Source organism: Bos indicus x Bos taurus, chromosome 24 (genome assembly GCF_003369695.1).
Source record: "Bos indicus x Bos taurus breed Angus x Brahman F1 hybrid chromosome 24, Bos_hybrid_MaternalHap_v2.0, whole genome shotgun sequence".
Classification (NCBI taxonomy): domain Eukaryota; kingdom Metazoa; phylum Chordata; class Mammalia; order Artiodactyla; family Bovidae; genus Bos; species Bos indicus x Bos taurus.
Window position 1 is genome coordinate 57726483 of NC_040099.1, and position 18011 is coordinate 57744493.

The following is an 18011-nucleotide window of genomic DNA, read 5'->3' on the forward strand; positions in this document are numbered from 1 at the left end:
TGATCAAGAGCTGAAAGTAGGATGAGCCAAGGGTATGCTTAATAGGCTCTTAGGATCAGGTGACTTTTCTAGAGCTAGAATTCTGAGGAGGTGCAAGGTAATAGACTGCAGTCTTCCTGAGAAGAAAGAGTTAAACAGGTTGAAGCCTGCGTGTCTGAGGGGAATGTGTTAGGCAGGGGTAAGGGCCTTCCGCCGGGCTTAGCGAGCTTGACCAAAGGTGGTGATGACTAAGGGCTAAGGTTGTGGCCTCCCTCCCTCCCTCCAAATCGATCCTTTAATGTGACTTATCAGAAAGAGAAAGAAACTTGTTTACTTTAAACCCCTGGATCCCATAAAGGGAGTGGGGAAAGGCTTAAAACCCCAGACGCTCAGGGCTGGCGCCCACAGCTGCCCCCACACAGCCCGCAGAAGGCACATCCCACTGGCAGAGAAGGGGCCCAGGGCGGAGAGACGCCCGTGCGGACTGGAAGGTAAGTGCGTCCCCACACACTTGCCAGCGTCTTCCAAAGCGTCTGTGCGATTCGGGCTGTTCCTTTGCGGGGGGAACACTGACTGTGAGAAGTGGGGGTGAGGTGCGACCCAGGTGTTTAAAAAGACCCCCGAGCAATGTGTCATGTTACACACACCACATTTTAATTCATCCGCCATGATTATTCTGTCTTCAGAAAGCCTAAGAAAACCAGAGACTTTCCTAAAGATGCTTCTGCCCACCCAGTGGAGGGAGAGAAGATCCTTCCCAGGTGGCTCTAGTGGTAAAAACCCGCTTGTCAGTGCAGGAGATGTGAGAGACTCGGGTTCGATCCCAGGGCTGGGAAGATGCCCTGGAGGAGGGCATGGCAACCCACTCCAGTATTCCTGCCTGGAGAATCCCATGGACAGAGGAGCCTGGCAGGCTACTGTTTATGGGATCACAAAGAGCTGGACACGACTGAAGTGACTCTGCACAGGTGGAGGGGTTGTGGACTTTTATTTCTGGCCTTGGAGTGGCTATATATGAAGCCAATTTCTATTTTATGATGGTCTGATTTATCAATAACGTAAGGCCTTTGAACGAGAGTCTACCAATAGGACACTAGCATTCGGACGTTTATTTGACCAGAAACCCTCCCTTCTTTCAGAGCAAGCATGGCCGCAAGGCTCCCTATGTTTTGTTCTTCTACTTCTAAAACTCCAACATTGGAATTCTTCCTCTGTCCAACTAGGATTGTTCCCTGGACAGCACTGGAATTAGCTGGCACCTGCATAGAAATGACACTGGATCCTAGGAATCCCCAGACTTCAGCAGTTCTCTTTAAGAAGAGTCTACTGAGGGACTTCCCCAGCGGCCCAGCAGCTGAGACTCCGAGCTCCCAGTGCACGGGACTAGGGTTCGATCCCTGGTCAGGGAACTAGATCCCACATGCCGCCTCTGAGACCCGGTGCAGCCAACAATATTGGAAAAAAAATGTCTCCTGAGACCCCAGCTTGGTTGAGAATTTGCCCGATGATTCTCATTCTTCACCTCTGGTGATAGCAGGCATGATAGATACATGCATAAGCTTTCCAGATTCCCCTGATTTCAGGCAGGAGAGGGCAGGAGGAGAAGGGGGTGACAGAGGACCAGATGGCTGGATGGCATCACCGGCCCAGTGAACTTGAGTTTCAGCAAACTCTGGGAGATGGTGAAGGACAGGGAAGCCTGGCGTGCTGCAGTCCATGGGGTCGCAAAGAGTCGAACACGACTGAACAACTGAACAAAAGGTAGATTTCAGTGAAAAAAGAAATACTTCCTTGCCCTCTATTGAAAAGAACATTCTATTTTTAAATTTCCATGTGCTTTCAGAATGACAAGACTCAGGCATATGTTATGGACTTCTTTTGTCTTCTAGACTATAATAGCCTACAAGACTCAAATTGATGTGTTTAACACATCTATTTGAAATGACAGGAAATGCGAATGTGGAATTTTAAAAAGCGCATCTCCGTGTTTCACTTGCTTCTTAAGAATCTTTTTTAGGTGCTGAAGGGGTAAGTTTGCAGCGAACTGATGCTGGATGGTCCCCAAAGCACTTTCTCCTCAGCCCTCTGGAGTCGGCCCTTCAAGGTTCTCAGACCCTGGGGCACGACACGTGGGAGCAGGGAGGCTGCCCACACCCTGATCTGACCCGAGGAAGCACAGGGAGCTTTGTGATATTCTGGGTGCTTGTAAATCCAAGATATCTTTCAGGGAGCTGTGATGCCCACAGAATACTTACAGGCTGGTGGATTCACTAGAGGCTCAAGCTTTGTGAAGGCCTTCTCCTCAACAAACTCCCCCTTTCTGCCTATTCCCCACTTAAGAAAACAAACCCTTGACTTTCTTTCTTTTTTTTTTTTTTTTTAAACCCTTGACTTTAAAAGAGGAGCAAAATCCAGTCTCTCCCGATCTTGATACCCGCGAGCTCAATAGGAAAACGGCAATCTGAATTGACCACGGCAACTAGAAACATCTAGAGATTCTGTCCAGGTTGGGAAGGTGAGGGAGGGGAGCCCAGGACACGGCTCAGAAATTTCATTTTAATGAACAGCTGTTTAGGGATGCCTGGGACTCAGCTTCTCTCAGCAAATCTCAGGAAGTAAGGCTCAAGAAGAGATGGTGGGAGATTTATGGAGCTGAGATCAGAGGAGAGAAATTTAACAAGATACCCCAAGGCCTTTACTAGCTGTGAAAAAACTGCTGGCATGTGGATGCCTCACCCTGAATTAATTTCCAACCCCTTTGCCTTTAAGGATTCATTTTTTCCATAGGAAATAGCAGGTGTAATGATTTCCCAACCAGCTTATAAACTACGTTCAGTTTTTCATTAACTGGTGCTATTTAAGTTCAGGGGTTAAATTTGAAAATATGAAAGTTTTTTTTTAAACCTGCAGAATGAGAAGTGACTATGTAAATTTTAAAAACTATATCCAAGTAGATCCTGGCATTAACCACTTGCAATTTTTTTTTATTGGTGACATATGATTGGATGGCATTTGAAAAAAAATGAGAACATTTGACTTGCCCATTTAAACTACTTTGCAGGTGGACAGAATTCAACCACTCCTGCAGAAGCAAAGGAGTAATAAAAGATGATGGCCATTATAATTTAAAATTGTTCACAAGGCCAAGAACATAATAGGCACTCAATAAATGTGTTTGATTGATGCCATAATACCATAAAATAGTTATACTGTATAATAAAGCATTCTGCTAATAATTGCTAGGAAACTAGCCTGCAGCTCCGTCTCTCAGCACAGCGCTAACTTCTCACGCTTGTTGGCAAGCAGGGTAGAAGAGGGTGAGTTCTAACCTCCCAATTTTAAGGGGAGTGTTTTGCAATAAGGAATTTTTATTAGGGAATCCACGCCCCCAAAAAAGGTTCTTAAAGATGTTTACATTCTAATTATTTTTCTCATTACTAAAGCATTACATTCATTGCAGAATGAATAAATGCAGAGACCCAAAAGGAGAAAAAAAACACATTGTAATTCCACCACTGTGACATAGCCAGGGTTAATAGTTGATGTGTTTGCCCCAGGCATATATACCAGTTTTCACAGAAAGGGCATTTGAAATGGTTTTACAAGCTACTTCTTCACTGAACCTCTTTCCAAGTCAACAACCATTTTTCTATAACATCACCTTAAATGACTAGGATGTATTGTAAATATGTCATACTTCTCTTATAACTGGACAGTTGCTTGCAGTTTTTACTGTTATAAACGGTGCCCTGTAGACAACCTGATAGGTAAACCTTTCTACAAATGGGTAGAAAAGAAAATCTTTTCTACAAACTTGAGGACTTTTTCCTGGCCATGAATTTCCTGGACCGAAGAAGTCGAGGTTTGTTTAGAGGAGGCGACACCATTAACACATTCACTGCCTCCTCTCTCTTTTCCCTGTTTACGCTTCTACCTTCTGTCTTTGCAGGTTAATGAAAGACTGACCCGCATGGGGCTTACCTGGAGACGGGGAGTGAGGTCAGACATTGCTGGGAGGCTCTGAGAAGTGAAATGACCTCAGGAGTCTGTCTGGCAGAAAACCCTCCAAGCGTGTCCTACCAGGACCTTTGTCACTAGTGAATGATTCTTTCCAACTGAGCTAAGATTTCTGCAGCCTCTCAGCATGATAGGTACATCCCTGGAGTGACCAGAAAGAAGGGTTTCTGTTCTATGTCCCTCAGGCAAAGACAAAGCAGATGAACCTGGCTAAGTCATCAGGAGAGGGGAAAAACCAGAGATGGTTCATCACATGAGCAGCCGCACCCAGCATGCCAGGGCTTTGCAGTAGCAATCGGGGTCAGCTGGAACTCTAGAGCCAGTCTGCAGTGGGAGTCCTGGGAGTAGTGCCCAGGGGAAGAATTCCCCCTGAAGAGAGCAGACCTCACATGGGCTGGGTGGGACTCTGCTGACGCTCTGCACCCTGTAAAGGTGATCCAGGGTCTCAGACAGGAACCAAAGGAGGTCAGTCCTTAATGGAAAGATGAGCACATGAACACAGTAAAAAAAAAAAAAAAAACAGAAAAAAAAAACCCCAAAAACGCTGATGTTGTACACCTAAAATGAATATGTTTTACATTTCAAATAAAACTAGAAAGGAAAAAAAGAGGCAGGGATCAACATTCTGACCGTAGAAGCTGAGTGGCTTTTATGGTATGCTCACAACCACACAGCCCAGGCTGAAGAGGGCTGTTGCAAGGCCTGCCTGTGAATAAGGGCCATTTTTACTGGAAAAAAAAAATAAATGCAGAAGCTTTCATTTTCCAGTTATTAAGAATGGGTTGATTTTATGCCCAAAGCAAGGCTCTGGTTAACAACTCAGTTATCCTGGGGGAAAGAGTAAACTGGCCTCTACCCTTTTCCATTTCCAGCATTTGGGGGAAAGAAAGGATTAGATAAAATGCTTTATTTCCTCTCATGCTCCATTGTGGGCAGGAGTGCATATATTAGGCAGAAACCATTTTCAACAGGAAATCAAGTAAACCAGGAGGATTTATTCACAGGAGGCTCCCTTTGGCTAGAAAAGGAGAATTATTAACACAATGGAATAGTTCTCTCTTTCCATGTTCCTCCTCTGCCCCCCCGCCCCCAGCCCCCACCACCATCTCCCACTCGCTACTGTGACGGGAAACCACCGCGGTGAGATTCGACATCTGAGCCCCTGTAAACACCTCTGTATCCAACAGCCATACTGAGAGTGGATCACAGCTTGTCTAAACGCTAGGTCCCCATGCAGCATAACTGTTCTCAGACTGCAAGGCTGACCCCAGTTACTGATGCTGGACTGGGGTAGAAGGTGAGGAAGAGAGTCAGGGAGGATCCATTACTCCAGTCGTGTTATTACCGTTTATGATGTTGTCTTCCACTAAGTATTTGTTTTCTAAAATCAGTTCCCACTAGGGATTCTTTTTCTCTCTTCGCCCTTTCAGAAAATTGATGCAACCAGATTTCCCATCCATTTCTGCAGGAAGTCTTCCTTCCCGTTGCGGGTGGCCGCAGATCACAGGCAACGGATCCCTTTATTAGCATGTGTGTTGCAGCACACGCAAGTCCAGCGTCTTTCTTTCTCTCCATTGCTCAAGATGCTCCCGACCGGTTATCCCTCTTTTTTCTTTGCTCAGGTCTCTCCGTGAAACTGACGAGATTCTCTGATGATGCTCAGAGACTCTGGTGGAAGGTGCAAGTGAAATTAACACTTCCACGGCTACCGATTTCCCTTAGCAGAGCTGTGGAGTGTGACAATGGTGTTTGTGTCCAAACTATCAAACGCCATTATCACACTAAATAGCTACTGTTAGGCAATCCTTCCGCTCCCTGAAGGTGTTGACATCTGCTCGGTATGGGCAGGAAAGTTCATCTTATAGCAGGGCTCCCAGTCCTGTGTCATTGCTGAGGAAATTCCGGTCCTTTCGTGCTCATAACCAACATGTCATCTGAATGTTGCCTCTCCTCATGCTGTTGTTTTAAATAATTGATTTTGAGTCTTTGTGTTTTCCCAAGTCAATAAAACGATTACACCGTGCCCCAGAGCACCCAAGCACCAGGTTAGTCTCATGGTAATTGTTCAACCCACGCTTACTGAGCTGAAATGGAGAGGAAAATGGTAGATGCAGAAAACTAAAGCTGGTTTAAATCTAGGGTTTGTAAACCACATGCTTATAGGTAAAAAATGAAGGTATGTGGATCTTCTACTTGTCATCATGAAGACGACTCTCCAATAAACTTGTACATGGCCTAAATGAGCTTTCAGAAATTCTAGAATGTGTTTGATTCCTACTGATTTTGATCAGTCACCAGGCTGACTGCTGAATTTGGATGCTAGGTCCTGATGGGTTTCCATCAGGAAATTACATGAACTACATATGGGCTGTCATAGCAAATCCGAGCATTTTAAGCCCAGTGTAGCGCCTGGGACACTTGGCCAGCTGGGTGGTCTGGTTTGAAACACGTTCTTTCTCTGAGAAGTTTAAAGTAAGAGGTAGGTTCTGTCTACGCTGGGCTAAAACTTCTCTCCTGCGACTTGGCTATATGAACACTTATATGTTTAATCAGGAGCTTCCCTAGTGACTCAGTGGTAAAGAATCTATGCCTGCAGTATAGGAGATGAGGGTTTGATCCTTGAGTCGGGAAGAACCCCTGGAGAAGGAAAGGGCAACCTGCTCCAGTGCCAGGCCCTAGGAAATCCCACGAACAGAGGAGTCTGGTGGGCTAGAGTCCATGGGGTCTCAAGAGTCACCACCGGGTGACTTAGCAACTAAGCCACCACCGGGTTTAACCAAGTTGAAAGGGGCTGGAGTGACCATCAGAGGCCAGTTCTGATTTATTTATTTATTTACCCCTCATTTATCAAGTAAACACGTATTGAGTGGCTACCTTGGGCCAGGCACTGCCCTAGGCGCTGGGCATGCTTTTAAATTAGTGGGCGTTCACTGCCTCACGTGTGTCTGAGACTATTCTAATTGTTCCAGTTACGTCGTCGGGGACGGGGGAGGGGCGGCGGGGGGCGGGAATCAAATGAACAAAACTCCGCAAAAGAGTTCCAAGTTCGTTGCTGGAAAGGACCACGTGAGTCCAGTCCACATGCCTATGTACACAGCACAGGTCCTGAGAAGAGGAGGGTCCTTTCCTGTCTGACCCCCAGCTCCTTCCCCTCCCATATTTCCTCCCTCCTGACATTGTCCATGCTCAAGAGGGGAGCCAGACCCCTCTGAAATAATTCACACACTGATACTTCTTTTTTGGGTTTTTCTGGAGAGCAGGAGAAGGAGAGTAGGCAGAGAGCGTGACTTTGCACGAATCACCCTGTGCACAATATTTCACTTGACCAGACAGCGCAGAACAAAGCTGCCAGGATTGGAATCCACAGAGACTCGGCATCCACTGAGACTGGGCGTGGTTCTGGAATGGTCTGGTCACGCGGGGCTCCTGAATCTAAGGATCTGTCCCTTAGCTATTATCCTTCCTTGACCTGGTTATTCCACAAAGCCTCATGCTTCACCACTGAGGCTGCGTGGAAGCTGGGTTAACATCCCGGTACTGGATCCATATTCTCGGCCCCCGTCTGCTTTCTCGGGGATCTGTGGGAAGCCCCTAGGATAGGAGAGGGGTAAGTCATAGGACGATCTTTCCCTATGAGTTCTTCAGATGCAGAGAAAGCCAAATACCACGAAACCCGGAAACCGGGAAGTCAAAGATAAGGGTAGAAAAGGAACATCTAAGCAGTAGTTTGGGATCAGGAAGCAGATGGCCAAACTACTCAGACACAGACCAGCAAACTTAGGGACCCAGCCAACCGCGAGGCACTGCCTGCCCCGAAGTGCGTCCACAGGCTCAGCAACAGTTCCAGGCTGGCCTCTCACATCCCTCCTCACTCGCACTCACCCTGAGGTTTTGCTTGTGCATGCGTGCTATGTCACTTCAGTTGTATCTGACCCTTGGCAATGCTATGGACTGCAGCCCGCCAGGCTCCTCTGTCCATGGGATCCTCCAGGCAAGAACACTGGAGTGGATTGTCATTTCCTCCTCCAGGGGATCTTCCCCACCCAGGGATGGAACCCGTGTCTCTTATGTGTGTTGGCAGGTGGGCTCTATACCATTAGAGCCACCTGCGAAGCTCAAGATTATGCCCAGATGGAATTAAACAGGGGGCCCCAAAAAAGGACAACCTGCGTCCTTTCCGCCAGGTTGGCTCACATAACAGCTCACTGCAATTCCTGCCTGAGTTTACGCCGCATTCAGGGCTGGGGACCCGCTCTTCCTGCAGGTCTGTGGGGAGCACACTTAGTGAGGCCACCTCTCCTCCAGCCCGACACCCACATCTCTAATCACAGCCTCCTTCGCCAGCCCAGCTTGCATCTCTCCAGCTCCCACTGGGATGATTACTGCTAGTTGCCTGCAAAAAGCATCCCAGGGACACTTACTGACTCTGAATGTCATTTGCAAGATGAAAGGATTCCCTTGGAAGTGCTGTTAAAATCCCACGTGGGCAGACAGCCCAGGCAGCCACGTTAAGATGTCTCCTTCCCCCAGGAGACAGGCCTGCACTTTGCGAGGAGAATCCTTTCAGCCTAGAACCGTGGGTACCTGGAACGTGCCTGTTGCCACTGAGGGCCTGCCCAGTGTTCCATCCAGCCCCAAGGAGGGCCTGTGAGGCGGCATAACAGTTACCATATATAGATGGCTATTCTACCCTTGTTTTTTCAATGCTTCTTAAATCTATGTTTTCTGCTTGGTTACTTCCTTGAACCAGAAGACAGTATATTGTTAGAACTAGAAACCCATTTCCTCTTTGTTTCCATGAGGAAATGGAAGCCCAGAAGGTTAAGGAATATGCTCAGGCCATCATCCCATCTGTCTGTGGCCGAGGTGGATGCTGTCCTGGCCGCTTCATCCCTGTGGTGGTCTGTTGAGTATCACCCGCCAAGAGTGGGCACGAATGGGAGTCAAGCAGCACTTGCTGAGTCGCGAGACGCCATGTCAAGTCCCCCACTCTTTTGTTCATCTGAGAACTGTCTTCCTCAGGCTTCAAGGAAACCCCCGCCCCCAGTTTGGTATTCTAGACTTCGGAGGACAGTCTGTGCTGACGCGCTTTCTCTGCATCCTTCCCATTCCCTGGACAGACAAGGCTTGTGTGGTGACTGTGTGTCTGGTATTGTCCCGGGCTCTGGGGACACAGGGAAAAAGGCCCCGTCCCTTTCCCCAGCTGCTCTCCAACCAGGAGTTGTTGGGTCATCATCCAAATGAAGACTCAGAGGCCTCGGGGCACTAGATACCATCACGGAGCCTCAGACAGGGCACCACAGGCTTTAGCTATGCCCTCCCTGTCTTTTCAGACGGAGAAACCCTGAATGTTTGAGGTTATACTTTTTTTTTTTTAAGTTACTGTTGGGAAAATAATCACTCATGTATTTTGATGAGGCTACTTGCCAACAGGTTGTAAGTCCAGGGCCATTTGTCGGGTTGGGTGGCAGGGCTGTGAGGGAAAGATCTGGCTCTTTTTACTTCTCCACTCACCAGCTTCAGGGGCAGCTCGGGATCTGCTGAGGGGCCCGAGGAGGAGTTGGGGGCTGGAGTCGAGCGCTCTTCAGTTACATGCGTGAAGAACAGTCCTCACAGGAGCTCGGTGAGCTGTGAGTTGGTTCTTTCACGATGCAGCCTGGGTCCCTGTCACAGCACCCCTGCCTCTTTCCCTGTCGTGAAGAGCCAGCCCGAGGCCAGCAGTCAAACGCCCGTCTGCCCGTCCATTCCCCCTCCTTTGGCAGGGGCTCAAGGAAGCCACTGGGGGCAAAGCCATGGCGGGCGCCACTAGGACCCGTGGGGAGGAAGGCCGGGGGGGCACCCACTTTCTTCCCTTGAATATTCAATTTCCTTCTGGCTTTCTGTTGGAATATTTAAACACTCTGCATGGGATTCCACGATGAAGACATTCATTCAGCCAACATCAACCATGTGTTCCTACTACATGCCAGGTGCCAAGCTGGTCACTGAATGCAGAGCTGAGGTGGTCTCCCAGAATTTACGTATAGACTACGCAGTCTAGTGAGGATGCAGGCAAATGAGGGCAGAGCTGAACCTCAGATTTTGTGAAGGAAAGAGAAGGGATACAGGGGGCGGGGGAGGAAGAAGGACGAATCGCCATCTGTGGTGTGAGAGAAAGGCATGAATAAGGGAAAGACACAGCACTCGGGGGCTTCAGGCGGCCACCCGATTAAAGAGAAATTCAGTCGTGACCTTGACGAGTGAAGTGTAGAAGTTTTCAGCTCGACAGAGGTTGGGTTACCTTTTGTCTCCAAAACGTTTCCCGGCAGTTCCCCAGAAAGCAGTGGAACTCCGAACCTGGGAGTTCGTATCTGGTGGGGCGCTCCCCTCTCAAAAGTACAGCCAAACAGCCTCAGAAACAAGACCACCTTTTAAGTGAAAGAAACATGTTTTGCCATTTGGTGGGGGTGTGTGTCTGTGTGCACACACGTGTGCTTGTGTATGTGTATTTGTAGTGCACGTGTATGTGCAGAATTTTAAATTTCGCCAAGGAGCTAGGTAAAATTCCTTTAAAATCTCATTCAACTGGGACTTTCCCTTCCTTTCCAGAACGCCAGTGTTAAGACCTCCAACTAAAGCGCTCAGGCCGGAGTCCCGCTCCCAGCGCTCTGAGCCCCGTTCCCAGCGCTCTGAGCCCAGGACCACTCGCTTCTTGCAATACTGCCCCCTACAGGCAGGACTTGTCCCTGCCCATTACAACCGCTGCGGTCGGCAAGGATTTCATTACCCGAGTACTCCAAATTAATTCATTAGGAGCTGCCTCAGAAGGGATCACCTGCTCCATCTGCATGAACTACTTCCTGGACGCTGTCTCCATAAACCGTGGGCACAACTTCTGCCGTCCCTGTCTGAGCCTTTGGCCGGCAGGCCGGAGCTGACCACGACCCCAGCTCTGAGGAGCAGGTCTGTGTGACACACCAAAGGCCTCTTCTGTGAGGCTGACCAGACCCTGCTCTGTGGGCCTGCTCTGAACGCCCCGAGCACGCAGCTCACAGCCACAGGCCGATACACAGGGCTGCTGAGGAATCCCGGGAGAAACTTCTGGAGAGAATGGGCTCTTTATGGAAAATGAGAGAAATGCAAATTCTGAACCAGGAAGCTGAAAAAATTCAGTCATTTAAGGAATATGTGGCCTTAAGGAAACTCTTGATTACAGCTTAGTACCAGAGGATATACATTTTGCTCCAGGAGGAGGAGCAGCTGCATCTGGAGGCCCTGAAGAAAGAGGCCAAGGACATTCGTCTACAGCTCAAGGAGACCGTGTTCAGAATGACTCAACAGAGAGAAAGGCTGAAAGAAATGTACGGAGAGCTAATGGGATGTGCCTCAAGCTGGACACGGAGCTGCTCCAGGGCTTGGAAAATGTGCTGGAAACAAGTGATTTGGCACAGATGCAGAAGCCTCAGCCCGTGAACCCAGAGCTCCCTTCCTGGCCTGTCTCTGCATTCCTACACATGCCGAACAACTTCAGCACAAACAATGTTCTGAGTCGGACAATGACCGTTCACCATGCGATCCTCGATGATGCAAATGTGATGTCTGAGGATGACCACCCCACGCGTCCAGACAGTCCCAGGGGAGGGAGGGTGGATGGGCAGGACGTGTGCCGTATCCTGGGGAGCTCGGGCCTTCACCTCCGGGAGGCATTGCTGAGAGCTGGACATGGCAGAGTCCTCCAGCTGGGTTCTGGGGGGCTGTAAAAGCATCTTCACAAGTGATGCCAGCATCAGTATTGGTCTGAAGAAGCATTTTTTCTGTGTTCTACAAAGGTGAACAGTCAGTATGCTCTGTCCACCACCTCCCCACCCTTAGTTCAGTTTGTGGAAAGGCCTCCGGGTAGGATTGGAGTGTTTCTGGATTATGATAATGGAGCTGTGAGCTTCTCTGATGTTTTCGGAAGTTCCCTCATATATAGTTCCCTTCCTTCCGCCTTTTCCTCCCCTCTGATACCATTCCTTTGCCTTAAATCTCCATGAATTGTCCATTTTTTGGACCATTTATTGGAGCGTCTTCTCTAGGGATATTGCTGCCCTTCACTTCATTTGAGGCCACAGGATACCTGACTATGTCCAAGCACGCTGGTATTTAATGTAGCATAGTGATGCATAGGAGAAGGCGATGGCACCCCACTCCAGTACTCTTGCCTGGAAAATCCCATGGATGGAGGAGTCTGGTGGGCCGCAGTCCATGGAGTCTCGAAGAGTCGGAAACGACTGAACAACTTCACTTTCACTTCTCACTTTCATGCATTGGAGAAGGAAATGGCAACCCACTCCAGTGTTCTTGCCTGGAGAATCCCAGGGATGGGGGAGCCTGGTGGGCTGCCGTCTATGGGGTCGCACAGAATCGGACACAACTGAAGTGACTTAGCAGCAGCAGCAGCAGACAGCAGAATCTAGCTTTAATTTTGATAAAATGAGTTTTCAAAGGCTTGCGGCAGAGAGGGAGAGGAGTGGAAGAGCTTGTTCGATTGACTCTGCTGACCCATTAAACGTGCCAGATGAGAACTAATCTTGTTCCACCTGGAGAACCAGTCTCTTCACTTTCCCAGCACATTTAGCCCAGTTAAGAGCCAATTAAAGTCCTTCTCATTTCTTAAGGCTGCCTATCTTCCAGACAGCATGTTCTGTCTCCCACTTGGCTCTCAATAGCTGCTGGATACAAAGAAGTGAGAGATTGTCACCCACCCTTTGGATGGGCAGCTGCTGTATTTAGGGTCCCCCTCGCAGCACCCTACCAACTTGTACCAGAGATTTTTTCTGGGCTCCCCAGGTGGCTCAGTGGTAAAGAATCTGCCTGCCAATGCAGGAGATGCAAGAGACCCAGGTACCATCCCTGGGTTGGGAAATCCCCCCTGGAGAAAGAAATGGCAACTCACTCCAGTACTCTTGCCTGGGAAATCTCAGGGCCAAGGAGCCTAGTGGGCTGCAGTCCATGGGGTCGCAAAGAATCAGACGCTACTGAGTGACTGAGCACACACATGCCCGTGTCTCTCCACGAGCTCAGGGTCTTCCAGATAGGATCCTTTGCTCAGCAATTACAGCGATCGATGTGCTGAACTGTGGAAGACATGGAAAGAGCCCTATATTCATCCCCAAGAAAGTGGATACAAATCATGACCTCAGAATGTAAGTGGTGTGGTAGGAAGTTTTGATTGCAGGAAGCAGTTTTTTCTTAGATTGTCTCAAGTGATGAGATTCTTACACATTTCACATCACACACATACCTACTATATGTAAGGTGCTGAGCTGGGGAGAGCTTTTTTGGAAGGGGTTACATGGCAGCCAGAGGACAGGAATCACACGGAAGCCCCCAAACAGTCATAAGGCAAGGCCTTGCAGAGAGTGGAAAGATAGTCAGGACTCAAGGGCACCCCAGAGCCTGGAGAGTCCGGTCGCCCCGCAGGCTGTAGCTGTGAGTCAAGCCTCAGCCATCGCAACGGCTGCTCCTCCTGCCGCCTTTTCTGCCTCCATCCTCGCCTCCAGCTTCTGCTCAACTGTGACTACTGCTTACGCCTATGTTCTGCTTCTCTGGGGCCTCATGGCCCTACCACTTCATGGTTTCTGCTTGCCTGCCTCCATGGGGGGTCTTTTTAATTTTTTCTTATGCTACCAAGTGACTTCTTCTTCCCCATATCGCAGTTTGGATTCCGGAGCCAGAGAACTGGTTGTATTCCCGCGGGAGCATCTTTCACTCCAGGCCGGGACACAGGCTGCTGGTCAACCTTGGGGCAGAAAAAACAAACGGCGTGTGTATGAGAAAGTCTAAAGCAGAGAGTAATATGTAACTCTCACTCTAAGCAGGAGCTATTCCTTCTCCAGATGAAAAGGTAGGGGAAGAATTCTCAGGAAAAGGGGGTGGCACATGTCAAGTCTCCAAGCGGAATGGAGTCTAGAACAGACAAAGCCCCTGAAGCCAGCTGGTGTGGCAGGAACACAGGGACCTGCAGGGGATGGGGCTAGAGAGGTGGGCAGGGGCTGGGATCCCTGGCGGCCCGATGGAGAGGGGACACAGAAGGGCAGGTGTGCGTGGTCGTGCCTGTCACTGATGGGTCCTCAAGGCCAGGGGTTGCCAGCCTACAGCCTGTGGGTCAAATGCAGGCTGTTTTTGTGTGAGCAAAGCATGGCTTTTATGTTTAAGTATTGGGGAAAATATTAAAAGAATATTATTTCATGATACATAAAATATACACAGAATGCAAATTTCAGCATTCATAAAGGTTTCTTGGAATTTGCCAAGCATCCCCACTTGCCCACATTATCTCAGCTGAGCTAGGAAAGAGGCGACTCTTAGATTCCAGAAAACCCCTCTGTCCCAGGCAGGTTGGGATGGCTCGTCCCCTAGAACATGGCCAGGTTCATTCATTTACCTGCTGTCGATGGCTGTTCTCAAGCTCCAAAAGCAGAGCGGAGTAAGATGGCAGAGGCCATACGGTCCACAAAGCCTAAAATATTTACTATCTGACCATTTACAGAGAAAGTCTGCTGACCCCACATCAAGATCGAGGAAGAATGAATAACTTATCTGACAAAGAGAATATGACTGTCATTAATATTATCACGAGAATGTTGACCACGCCCATTCACTTTCTCCACTGGCACTCAATTAATTTTAAAAACCTAAATGACATCGTGTTACTTCCCTGCTCACGATCCTTTAATGGCTTCTCATCCCACTGAGAACAAAACCCAAGGATCCCATACCTCCCTCGCAGACAGACCTCATCTTCTGCTCTTCCTCTTGCTCACTCCATGGCACACCCACCAACCAGCTTGCTGAGCCTCAAATGTGCCAAGTGTGCTTCTGAACCTGCTTCCTGTCCAGAACCTGTCTCCCAGACACATGCACACTTCACTCCTTCACCTGTTCTTGTAGCTGCTCAAAGCTGTCATTTCAGTGAAGCCTTCCCCCCCTCGTTCTAACACTCTTCACCACCTGACATGACTTGTTTATTTTCTGTGTCCAGCCTGGAAGGTCGGGCACAAAGAAACCTTGCTGTATCCTCAGCTCACACACAGTGGGTTTGTGTTAAATATTTGTTGGCTACATAAATGATTGGTAAAGCCAAGAATTGCATGCCTGGCTCCAGGGACCTGTCCCCACTCACTGGGCCATATAATTGCTAATCAATATTTCATTTTGGCCAATGTCCATACTGTTACAATTATGCAGCTGCCTGTCTCTCTCATCCACTGGCCTCTTTTCCTGCCAAACACCTTGTCTTTAATCATCTGAACATCTGCTCTGTGGTTATCTCTTGCCAGATGCCAGCCTGAAATGCTGGCATTTCTCTGGTCCTAAGGATTGATGCATTAAATCCCGAGTCCAGGGATGCAACCAGGGTGATCCTCCAACCCCTCAAATCTGACAATGACCTTTTATGCATAGAAGCACTTTCCTAGGGTGAGGGTCCAGAGCTGTCATCCAACCGTCATGAGGGTCCTTGACCCTCTGAGGGCTAAGGAGCTCTGACTTGAAGCAATAGTCATTCGCCTAAGCATACACCAAGGCCTCTAGTCTGCGTTTCAGGCCCTCCTGTGGGCAGCCTTCCGCTCTCCAGTATCTTGTGATAGACACGTGTGTTCTTAGTGCTCAGCTGGTTCCACTGGGATGTTCTCTTTGCATCTCTGGAAGGATCCTATCTTCTACACTACATTCTGAAATCTTGGAGACAAACCACAGCCTCCTCTGAGGCCCCTGGGGGCGGCCCCACAAATGCTGATTTCTTCTGGGTGGCGAGGAGCGCTGCTCTGAGCCCCACACACCGCGTCCTGGGTCAGAGAAGCTCGTCTGAAAAGAGCTGCCAGCCAGGATCCGGAAAACGGCTTCAGGGCGCTTCTTCATGAGCTCGTTTAGCCCAGGATCCATTTCCTGCCAGGGTTCCCGCCCATTTCCCTGAGCCACTGAGCCGAGGCCTCGCAGCGATGGGAGCAGAAGCTTCAGTTCCCGAGGGCGCCCAGGTACGGTCCTCCCTGAGACCATCTTGCCAGTTCCTCGGCTCTGTGAGGCTTCTCCTTCCTGGCAGCTCTCCTACAAAGACGGCGCTGTCCTTCTGTCTCTGAGGTGCGGCCGGAGGCTTCAGCTCTGCTCAGCTGCCCCTGAGCCCGGGAGGGCCTGCCTTGTGCACCTCAGGCCACAGCTCAGAATGACTGTTAGCCGTCATCACCACCATCACCAGCTTGAGGATTCTCAGCTGTGCTGGTGCTGGAGACCCCTTCAGCCCACCCCCAGGAACTGTTGTGTTACTGACTGACCGGCACTAACCAACCCACCCAGCGCTGCTGGGCCAAGAGCAGAGGGGCCTCTCCACTCCCAGGGAGGCCTTAGGGGGAAGGGTCTCTCAGCTTCACACTACTGAGTTTGGGCCAGAGGATTCTCTGTCGTTGGTAACTGTCCGAAGGATGGAGGACATTGAGCCGCATCCCTGGCTTGGACCCAGTAGAGGCTGGTAGAGCCTCCCAGGTGTGACAACCAGAAATATCTCCAGAGGTGGACAGAGCCCCCGATCGGGGGCAAAATCACCCCCAGGTGAGCACCACTGTTCTGAGCAACAACTCCGGGATCAGGAACTTCAGAACAAGAGGTGGAAAGGGCAGGAGGCTTGGGGTGCCAGCAAGACAACTTCTGCCGAGCAAAATAACACCGACAGTCCCCAGAGCAAAGTGTGATTGGAGGGTGAGGAAGACAGAGACCAGGGCAGTTAAGTCACTCAGTCACATCCAACTCTTTGCAACCCCATGGACTGCAGCATGCCAGGCCTCCCTGTCCATCACCAACTCCCGGAGTTCACTCAGACTCACGTCCATCGAGTCAGTGATGCCATCCAGCCATCTCATCCTCTGTTGTCCCCTTCTCCTCCTGCCCTCAATCTTTCCCAGCATCAGTCTTTTCCAATGAGTCAGCTTTTTGCAGCAGGTGGCCAAAGTATTGGAGCTTCAGCTGAATCTCAGGCACAGAGAGAGAAAGCGTTATTTCTGTCTTAGGAGAAAAGGGACTCAACAAGCCAACTGCACGCAAGTGCAAAGAGACAGCGGGACCGAGGCCTCTGGGAGCACAGACGTGGGGCTGAAAGGAGGATTTCCTGAAGGAGGTGACCTCTGAGTGGAACCTTGGAAGACAGTGAAGGCTTTTTCAGACAGAGGAGGGAAGGGTCTTGGCCTAAGCTTCTAGGGTGGTACTGCCCAAAAGTCCTTTCCGAGGGAGCAAGCTAATGTTCTGCTTTTCAAGGAGGGCACTAGAGAAAGCCATAGGTTCGGGGCCCAGGGGGGTGGCAGAGCAGGAAGGGCCTGGGGCGAAAACCAGACAGATACCTGGTTTTGTTGCTCTGGCCCCTCACTACCACATCGGCATCCTGGGAGCTTGTTAGAATGCAGGTTCTCCGGCCCACCCCAGGCCCGGTAAAGCCAAAGCCCTGGGCGCGCGGCCAGCAACCTGAGCTTTAATCAGCCCAGCAGGTGACGCTGATAAACCTCCGGGCGACGGACACGGTCCACCACGGTGCCCATTAGTGTCTAATGAGAGCAGCAGAAGGAATCAATTAACCAGTTATTCTTGCCTTGGAAACTAGAACAGCAGGGTTTTGGGGCCCGCAGCTGCACATGGTAATCACCCTGAGAGCTTTAAAAATCCTCTGCCTAAGGCTCTGCCCCAGACCGACTTACCTAAGGATCTGTGAGGGGGACCCAGGCCCCGACATTTTTAAAGCGCACCAGGTGACAGTGACGCACAGCCAGAGCCGAGCACCCCTGCTGCTGTTGAACGAGACGTTCTATATGGAATGACACTGAGAGCTTTATTTTTTAAGAGAAACATCTTATATAAAAGGATGTATCAAGTAAGAATCCATTTAGACAAAATGAAGTTTTTTTCCCTCTCTCCTTTAGTTAAAAATCAGGAGGTAAGGCGCCCGGGGCTGGTGCAGCAGGATCGTAGTGTCTTCAGCAATTTATGTCTTTCTGGGTGTCTGTCCTGGTCTG

The 18011-nt window shown here is 49.7% G+C and overlaps 2 long non-coding RNA genes across 2 annotated transcripts; both read left to right on the forward strand.

Annotated features, from left to right (window-relative positions):
* Nucleotides 1-245: 245 nt before the first annotated feature.
* On the forward strand, nt 246-6239 carry LOC113882595. Its single transcript, XR_003508397.1, has 2 exons — nt 246-470; nt 3929-6239. It is a non-coding gene; the product is annotated as an uncharacterized LOC113882595 (long non-coding RNA).
* Nucleotides 6240-8022: 1783 nt separating this feature from the next.
* LOC113882594 lies at nt 8023-11767 on the forward strand. The gene is made up of 2 exons (XR_003508396.1): nt 8023-9619; nt 10585-11767. It is a non-coding gene; the product is annotated as an uncharacterized LOC113882594 (long non-coding RNA).
* The last annotated feature ends 6244 nt before the right edge of the window (nt 11768-18011 follow it).